Consider the following 10,122-nt stretch of genomic DNA (forward strand, 5'->3'; position numbering starts at 1 on the left):
AGTGGTTAGCTATTTTCAGGAAAGTGCCCTTAAAAAATATTTAGATGGTTAGGTTGCTTATGGGATGATATTGAGTATCTGTGATATGGCAGACTGAAGGATATTTCTGTGTGTGTGTGTGTGTGTGTGTACATATATCCTCAAACTATTTTTTATATATATATATATATATATATAAAATCACTATATATACCCAAACTATTTTATCCTCTGACCCATCTAAAACTTACTAAGATTGAACTTATCTTGAACTACTATTTATGTTCGTAAAGGAGTTATTGAAATATCTTCTTTCCCCTGGTTAAGAATGAGCTAGTTTATTACTAAATGTAGTTTCTTTATGGTAAGTGAGTGGAAATAGGTGTACAAATGGGCAGATAGCCATATATCATCGTTTCACTGCTGATGAAGTGGAACTATCTCAGCAGGGCTGGGTGTGGCCTTGGAAGTAATCCTTCCTACAGGCCAAAAGTTGAGCACTGGTCTCCTAGCAGAAAGAAAGGCCTCCTTCCAAGAACATTCACAGGTAGCCTTCATACTTGAGGAAAATTTGCTTTTCATGGGCTCCTCTTAGCCCAATGTCCACACACTCACCCAGGCACAAACCCATTTAAGATGATCCATGTGCTAAACAGGAGGAAGGACTCAACAGGCAAAATGCTAACTAACTCCTCATTTCCCAAATGAGCTTCTATTTTTTTAAGCAACCTGCTCTCTCATCAAGTTGGAGGCTTAATGTAAGCAGTGCTGAGTGAGTTTTCACTTTTACACGAGTGCAGTTAGGATGTGGGGAAAAAAAAGAAAAAGAAAGATAATGTAAAACACGTTAGCAAATACAACGTGAAAACTCCAGATATAAAGCTCTGGAGTTTTTATCTTTACAGTTATACTCCTCCCAAATGAAATCATATTGGACCAAGTTTGGAATGTTAGTATAATTTTAAGAAAGTGGGGAAATGGAAAAAACATGATACCCCTAGAGATTCTTGAATCAGCAGACTTTGTAGCCTTTGGACAATTTCTATGGTGAACCTGATGTTAATTTTTCATTGGGTCATTTCCAAATCAAAGTAAACAAGAAATTTCTGAATAAGATCCGTGGTTATTTCATCAGTGATTAGGTAAATCTGTGACAGATTTGTCATCTTAAGTAACATTGAATTAATATACTAATAAAATATGCATTTACGCTTTCCGAAAATTAAAACAAAATATATTAAAATGTTATACTTTATAGATTCTAAAAAGTCTTAAGTGCTTTCAGACTTCTGTTTCTAAGAAGATGGAGTAGATATATTTTTCTTGTTTCTTTTCTAGGTACAACTAAAAACCATGTACGTTATACATAAAACAAACATAAGAAGACTATGAAAGGTGAAGGGAAGAAGGCAGACCATCTGGGACTGAGGATCAAAGGAATAACAGAGTAGAGAGTTCCCTGGGTTTTCTTTTTGCCTCATAAATACCGAACTTGGTGGTTAAGAAGTCAACAACTTAAAAACACCACAGGAGAAGTTTAGAAAGAAAGAGAAAGAGAGAGAGAGAGAGAAGAGAAAAGAGAAAAACAACAAAAACTTCTCTCTAATCAAAGGACAAGGAAAAGGCAACCTAACAAGATAGAGAACTTTTAGAAAATAAACACTGTACTTCAGCTTAGCATCACAGAAAAAAGAAAAAGGAAAACAAACAGAAAAACAAAAATGTTTCCTCATCCCCACTCATGATAGCAATGGCTGCTTGGTAAGCATAGATATTCATCCTTGCCTGGCTATAATGGGGCATTCCAATTTACCACCCCCTCCACCATCACCACCAAATTGGTGTGAGAAAGGCCAAGTAGGGAACCAGATTTTTTTTTTTTTTCGAGTTATAATCCAATCTTTATTAAACATCGAATCTGCCAGTTTAGCGTTTTCCACCAACTCGGGGAGCTGAAACTCTCACAGGCTTCACAATCATTTGCTTAGGTGCTGCCTTTGTAGGTGCTTTAGCAGCAGCCATTGCAGTCTTTTTAGATGCTTGCTTAGCATTTTTTGCTTCCTTAGCAGCCCTGATAGCTTGTTCTCGTTGAGCCTTTCTAACTTCAGGTTTCTGATTCCCCTTGGCCATTATATCAGCAAGAGATGCACCAGTAATGGCCCTCTGAAATTTGACTGCTCGGCGGGTTCTTTTCTTTTGAATTTCTTCCGACTGACCCTTTTTGTGCTTCCTTCTGTAGAGGACAGTCCAGTTTATCTGCCGAGGATTCCTCTTGGAAAGGAACGCCGACTCGCATTTTGCATTAAGAAACTGGAAAACCTTCCCGTCGGTCCTGGCGTAGCGCCTCCCGTGTCCGGGGTAGATCTTGTACCCGCTAAAACTGCACAGCTCCACCTTCATGGCGACGGATTCAGGGGAAGAGAAGAGATCGGGAACCAGAATTTTAATCATATTTGACAGTAACCAGTGTAGCTGTCCCCCAGCAGTGTTAGTGGGGACCATGGGAAGGGGAACCTGGACTTTCAGTCCCAGTCAGCAGTAATGAGCTATTCTTACCCCTCTTTATTGAGGTGCTGTAGGAGAAAACATATGAGGGAGTCAGGATTCTCATCACCCCCCAGCAGTAGCGATATGGCTGGTAGTCACATGGGGATAATAATGAGGCATTTCTACTCCTTTTAGCCAGGGAGAGATCAATGAAGGTCCTATATGGAGTCAGAAACCTTACCGCTACCTCACGGCAAGAATAAACCCTTTCCCCTTGTTATCAGCAGAGGCTGAGTGGGGACCTAAACTTTACTCCCACTAGTGGAACTCCAACTTCTAATGCCACCTGGTAGTTATAAGAAAGAAATCTCCCTTCTTCACCTGCCAGATGTTAGACAAAACCAGCAAAAATAAGAGCTTGCCCTTTCCTTGTTAACTAGAGAGACAGCAGTTTTTTGCTCTTGTTGCTCTTGTTGTTTTCTTTTCCTTTTTCTTTTCTTCACTCCCACCTTTCTTTTTAAAATCTGTGGTGTTTTCAGTTGTTGACTTCTTTAGCTCCAAGTCTGGTATATATGAAGCAAAAATAAAACCCTGGGAACTCACTACTGTGTTATTCCTTGGATCCCCAGCTCTAACATATCAATAATTACATTAAATGTAAGTGGTCCAAATACACAAATTATAAAACAGAGTAGAAGCTCAGTGGATTAAAAAACATAACCTAACTATATGCTGTCTAAAGGAAACTCACTTAAAATATAACAATATAGGCAGGAAACAAAGAGATCTATCCTGTAAACATTAATGAAAAGAAAGTAGAGCATTAATATTGGATAAAGTAGACTTTAAACCACTGTATTAGTCTTCTCTCATGCTGCGAATAAAGACGTACTCAAGACTGATTAATTTATAAAGGAAAGAGGCATAATTGACTCACAGTTCTACATGGCTGGGGAGGCCTCAAAACCATGGTGGAAGGTGAGGAGGAGCAAGTCACATCTTACATGGCAGCAGGCAAAAGAGAGATTCTGAAGGGGAACTTCCATTTATAAAACCCTCAGGTCTTGTGAGACTTATTTACTACCATGAGAAAAGTATGGTGAAAACTGCCCCCATGATTCAATTATCTCTACCTTGCCCCACCCTTGACACATGGGGATTATTACAATTCAAGCTGAGATTTAGGTGAGAACACAGCCAAACCATATCAACTGCAGAAAATTACCAAAGGTAGGGAGGACATTATAGAATTTTAAAATGAGGTCATTCCACCAACAAATACATAGCAATTCTAAGCTGTATGCACCGAAAAAACAGAGCTGAAAAACATATGAAACACACACTTACAGAAATGAAAAGATAAATGGACAAATGCAAAATTATATTTGGAGACTTCAATATCTCTAAGCAGTTGATAGAACTAGGCCAAAAAGTCAACAAGGGTATACAAAAATACATCATCATCAACTAGCAGAGTATAATCAACGTTTCCAGAACACCACAAGAAATAGCAGCAGAGTATATATTCCTTCTAAGTGGCCATGGAACATATACCAAGATAACTCATATCCTGGGCCATAAAACAAACAAAAAAAATAATGAAAATACATATATGGTGTGTTCTTAAGAACAATGGAATCAAATGAAAAACCAATAACAGGAAGATTAAAAAAAAATCTCCAAACACTTGGAAACAACAACACTTCTAAATAGTCCATGGATTAAAGAGGTAGCTAAACGAATGCTGAAAGGTAAACTTATTAAAATTAAAATTAAAACTTCAGAATATTACACACATACATACCAATGAGTCACAAAGAAATTCATGAAAATAATGTATCATGTGTTAAGTATTTGATTTATGATAAAGGAAGCATTCTAAACAATGTACAACAAAATGTTATTTACTAAATTTTAACTTAATTATAATTGGTTAATTAAATTTTGAGGAAGATAGATTCACAAATTACACAAAAATAAAATTAATATTAGTAATTTTAAGCAATGTGTTATATTAAATTAATTTTAAAAACCTACTCAAAATAATCTGATTGAATATTTAGTTAATCTCTAACAATAAAAATCTTTCTGGGCCTAAAATGATAAAGAAAATTATACACTAATAGGTTATCCAATTATAATAAATAAAAATGTCAAACTCCTAAGTGAATACATTAGAAATGGGGAAATGTCTCAAAAATCTAAGGCCTTACTTCAAGAACTTAGAAAAAGATGAGCAAAATAAACCCAAACAAACAGAAGCAAGAAAATATAAGAGCAAGAATCAATAAAGTTGAAAATAGAAACACAATAGGCTCAATAAAAGAAATCTCTATTGAAAGAACACAGAAAGAGCTGGTTCTTTGGAAAGATCAATAAAATTGACAAACTTTTAATAAGACTAACAAATAAAAAAGGAGAAGATACAATTACCAGTATCAGAAGTAACACGGGAGATTATCACCACACACTCTTTAGACATCAAATTAATAATAAAGGAATACCATGAATAATTTGAATTATCCATACATATATTTGACAATTTAGATGAAATTAAATAATATTCAAATATATGCACTACCACAAGTCACCCAAAATTTAACTTGTAATAAAAAAAAAAATCACCAAAAAGAAATCTCTAGTCCCAGATAATGTTACTGGAGAATGCTACAAAACTTTCAAAGAAGAATTAACACCAATTTTACCCAATCTCTTTTAGAAAATAAAAGAGGGGGGAATACTTTCCAGTTCATTTTATGAGACTAGTATTTCCCTGCTACCAAAATCAGAAAAAGACAGTGAAAATAAAGAACACTACAGACCAATATCCTTCTTAAATATAGACACAAAAATTCTTAACAAAATATTACCAAATAGAATTCAACAGTATGTAAAAATATTATACACCTTGATTAAGTGATTTTTATCCCAGGAATGCAAAGCTGGCTTAAATTAAAAAATCATTGTAATCTGCCATATTAACAAACTAAAGAAGAAAAATCACATGATCATTTCAATTTATGTAAAAAAAAAACTAAAAAAATTCAAAACATATTCATGAGAAAAATGCTCAGCAAGTTAGGAATACAAGGAAACTTCCTTAATTTGAAAAGTCATGTATATAATGCTTATACCTAATATTATGCTTCTCGGTGAAAGACTGCTTAACCCTAAGGTTGAGGACAAAGCAAGAATTTGTATTCTTACCACTTTTATTTAATATAGTGCTGGAGGTTCTAGCTACAGTAATAAGGAAAGAAAAGGAAATAAAAGACATACAGGTCAGAAAGGAAGAAATAAATCCATATATTTGTAAATGATATATTGTCTACATAGAACACACCAAGGAATCTACATAAAATCCCTTAGAAGTAATAAGTGAGTTTAGTAGGTCAGAGGCTATAAGATTGAAATACAAAAGTCAATCATAATTTAATATTCTAACAATGTTCATGTGAAAACCAAAATTAAAAATACCTTTTACAAAGGCTCAAAGAATGTGATATTTAGGCTTAAATTTAAGAAAACATATACAGAATTTATGTCTTCCACAAATTTAACAAAATTCTTATCCGAATTACAAAAAGAATTTTCTTAGATGTAGACAAAGTTACTATAAAATTTACATAGAAAAGCTAAGAAACAAAAATTGCTAAAACAATTTGGAAACTCATAGCAATTGAAACTGTCATGTTGAGTGAGGGACAGACACACTGATGGAACAAAGTAGAGACTCAAAAATAGATCCACACAAATATTTCTAACTACATTTTGAAAAAGGTGAAAATGCAATTCAATGAAGGAAAGTCTTTTTAGCAAAAAAAGTTTGCAGTAATTGAACACTGATTTGCAAAAAGTAAACTTAAGTCTCACATCTAGTATACAAATTAACTCAAGATGAATCACAGACTTAAACACAAAATGTAAAACCAAATTTTTTAGAAAAACGTAGGAGAAAATGTTCAGGATCTAAGATGAGACAGAGGTCTCAGAATTGATGCTAACATCACAAACCATAAAAGAAAAATTTGATAAATTGGATTTCATCAAAATTTAAAAAGTTTGCTCTGTGAAAACCTTAGGATGAAAAGACTTTGCACATGTTGCAACTGATTATAAAGCAAAATAATTAAAACTTCCAAATATTATCACACATTGGTGCCAATGAGCCACAAAAAAATTTATGAAAATAATTTATCATGTGTTAAGTATTTGATTTATGATAAAGTAAGTATTCTAAACAATGGGCAACAAAAAGTTATTTGCTAACTTTTAATTTAATTATAATTGGGTAAATTTTGAGGAAGATTGATTGACAGATTACATCAAAACAAAATTAATATTAGCAATTTTTGACAATTTATTATATAAAAGTATTACTATTATTTTATATATATATATATATATTTTGAGATGGAATCTCACTCTGTCACCCAGGTTGGAGTGCAGTGGCAAGCTCTTGGCTCACTGCAATCTCCGCCTCCTGGGTTCACGTCATTCTCCTGCCTCGGCCTCCCAAGTAACTGGGACTACAGGCACCTACCACAATGCCCGGCTAATTTTTTGTATTCTTAGTAGTGATGGGGTTTCACTGTGTTAGCCAGGATAGTCTCGATCTCCTGACCTGGTGATCTCAGCTTCCCAAAGTGTATAAAATTGATTTTTAAAACCTACTCAAAATAATCTGATTGAATAATCTCTAACAATAAAAATCTTTCTGAGCCTAAAATGATAAAGAAAATTACAAACTAAATGGTTGCTCAATTATAATAAATAAAAATGTCAAACTTCTATTAGGCAAAAATATAATTTAAAAAGACATGAGAAAAATATGTTCATAAACTACAACGAACATAAATGTCAATAGTTACATTTTATAAAGAATTTATTAGAAAATAATTAAGATCTTCATTGTTAACATACAGATTTTTAAAAAATTACTTAGTTGATAATTTCCATAAGGAAAAAAATTTATATTAAAAAATACGTTATTTTCCCCTCAAAGTAAAAACCGAATGCATTTGTTTTTGTTTTTGTTTTTGTTTTGTTTTCGTGGGGTTTTTTTTGTTTTGTTTTGTTTTTTCAGAAGGAGTCTTGCTCTGTGGCCCAGGCTGGAGTGCAGTGGTATTGGATTTTTTTTTTTTTTTCCAAACATAAGGATTACCAGTGGTTACAGGATCATTTGTTGAAAAGTCTTTTCTTACCCCATTGAATTCTATTGGCATATATGTCAAAAAGTAACTGGACATACATGTGTACAGTGGCGCAATCTTGGCTCACTGAAACCTCTTTCTCCTAGGTTCAAGCAACTCTCCAGCCTCAGCCTCCTGAGTAGCTAGGATTACAGGTGCGGGCCACGACGTCCAGCTAATTTTTGTATTTTTAGTAAAGATGGGGTTTTGCCATCTTGGCCAGGCTGGTCTCTAACTCCCGACCTCAGGTGGTCCACCCATCTCAACCTCCCAAAGTGCTGGGATTACAGGCACAAGCCACTGCACCTGGCCAAAACTAAGTGTATTTGATTACAGTCAATATTAGGGAGTTGATGGTAAACCTGGTACACTGCTGGTGGTAAGGTAAGTAGAAAAACACCTGCATGGAAAGAAAATCTAATTATGCATTAAGAACCATTTAAAAGTTTATACATTTTAATCCAGTAATTCCACTTATTTTTTTATTCTTGACATGACATAGCTGTATTCAAAATATCACTGCAATTTTCAATAAGAAAAAAACAACTCTAAGAAAATGGTGAAAGAAATTTGTTACAGCCCACACCATTGAAATGATATGACTATTAAAAATAATAAGAGGAACTTTATTTACAAGGGGAGATGGTAATTACAATAGGAGAAATAGAATAAAAATTTGGAAAACTTCTGTGAATAATGACCTGAAAGCACATTGAACAAAGTCTATGTGGCAGCCCTTACCAAATGTTTTCTTAACATAGCTGTTTCCTGTCTGTTTGTGCTGCAGTTACACTTCTGTCTTCCTGTTAGTCAGCTTTTGGACAATCTCTCAGATTCCCAAGAGGCCAAATGCCACCATCATAAAAAACATCCTGAACACAGAACTAAAATTTTACTAAGATCCATTTATCCCTGTGATTGGATGTAGACGCAATTTTCAATTAATTATTTGTACTTTTCTAGGAGTTTCCTAAGCCCTGTATTTTCCAAAATGCAGTTATATGCCTAAGCAAGTTATTCACTGAATAAATTCTTGATCCTAAATATTTATCATTAGCAGATAATAAAAACAAACATGACTCCCTCTTTCTTATTTTCTATAAATATTCTATTTTGCCTGTGGATTTACATTAGATTTGAAAACTAAAGAAGTTCACAAGTAATCAGAGCACTTCCTGAAGTGAAAGATGAAATTATCTTTGTTTTTTACTTTATTTCATCCTTCAAATAATATTCCAACACTGTTAACAATAATTTCCTTTTTAAAAGAAGTTGAACACATTTGGTATTTCCAAAATGAAGCATTAAAATTTACCTCATAAATAGGCCTCTATAAGAAACTTTCCAGAATAACTTTTAAAAAGGCATCAAATGTTGTACATAAGATATACTTGAGAGTTCAGCCAATATCAGTATTTTTACTTTGCAGCTTTTGCTGTTTCTTTAAATATTTATGTGTTTCTCACATGTATTGCCAGTTTTGACTAAAACAGACTTGTTTCTCTTTTAAAGGGAGATAACTGCTTAGGACCGATAGTGGCTCAGAATTTGTGGTTTTCTTTAAAAAGAAAATAGATATTATTCTATCAGCAACCTTCTTTCAGTAGCTGGAAATTTTGAGTTGAAACTGGAAAGAATTTAAATCTTTTAAACATGGAAAAATGTATAAATGCACAAACACAGGTCTTAACTATCAGTCAAGAAACCAGTAACTGGTTGACTTTGGAGTAAAAAGAGAGACAGAGAAGGGATATGACGAAGACATATTTTCACTATCTACAGCTTGCACTTATGAGTTGTTTTATTGTGTGTGTGTATATATATTATTTAAATGACTCTACATATGCCTAGATTATTTGAAAAATATACTGAAATAAATAAAACTATTGTTTGAGATAAGACTTTCTTCTTTATAACTGTTTCTTTTGCTTTTTTAAAAAAAGTTTGCATTTAAGGAAAATTCCATTTGGGAATGTTTTAAGGAAAAAATGTTCTTAACTGTCAATGATTTATTACCATGCCTGCCACTGGGTTTGGTATGTTTAGGAATCTGCAAGTAGTTATACAAGTGCCAATTTGCTTTACCGGTTGTTACTGATCTGTAGAGCACGTACCACGAGTAAGTCATAAAACATCACCAGGACTTACTTGCTTTTGTAAAAAATGGAACCCATGATTCTTATTGATTTCTTGCGCATGGAGAGTATTATAAATAATTTATCAAATACCGTTTGGAATTCTTATTGTTTTACCTGGAAAGAAGGCAAAAATGTAATCATTGCTATTGTAGTAAACCATAAAGTTAAAAAGTGCCAATCTAAAGAGTAAGTTATTATGACTATAAAGTTTAAATTGGTTATGGGTAGAGAATAAAGATGATATTTATATTACTGATTTAGAATATTGTAAGACCAAAGGAAATGTAAGAGCAAGAGCTGTAGCTACTTCGAAAGGTAAATATCAT

General features: G+C 33.5%; 1 pseudogene across 1 annotated transcript; it reads right to left on the minus strand.

Annotated features, from left to right (window-relative positions):
* Positions 1–1,864: 1,864 nt before the first annotated feature.
* Positions 1,865–2,412, minus strand: LOC112622858 (annotated as a pseudogene). Its single transcript, XR_003119038.1, has one exon. The product of XR_003119038.1 is annotated as a 60S ribosomal protein L24 pseudogene (transcript).
* Between the last annotated feature and the right edge of the window lie 7,710 nt (positions 2,413–10,122).

The sequence above is a fragment of the Theropithecus gelada genome, chromosome 4 (assembly GCF_003255815.1).
Source record: "Theropithecus gelada isolate Dixy chromosome 4, Tgel_1.0, whole genome shotgun sequence".
NCBI classification, from domain to species: domain Eukaryota; kingdom Metazoa; phylum Chordata; class Mammalia; order Primates; family Cercopithecidae; genus Theropithecus; species Theropithecus gelada.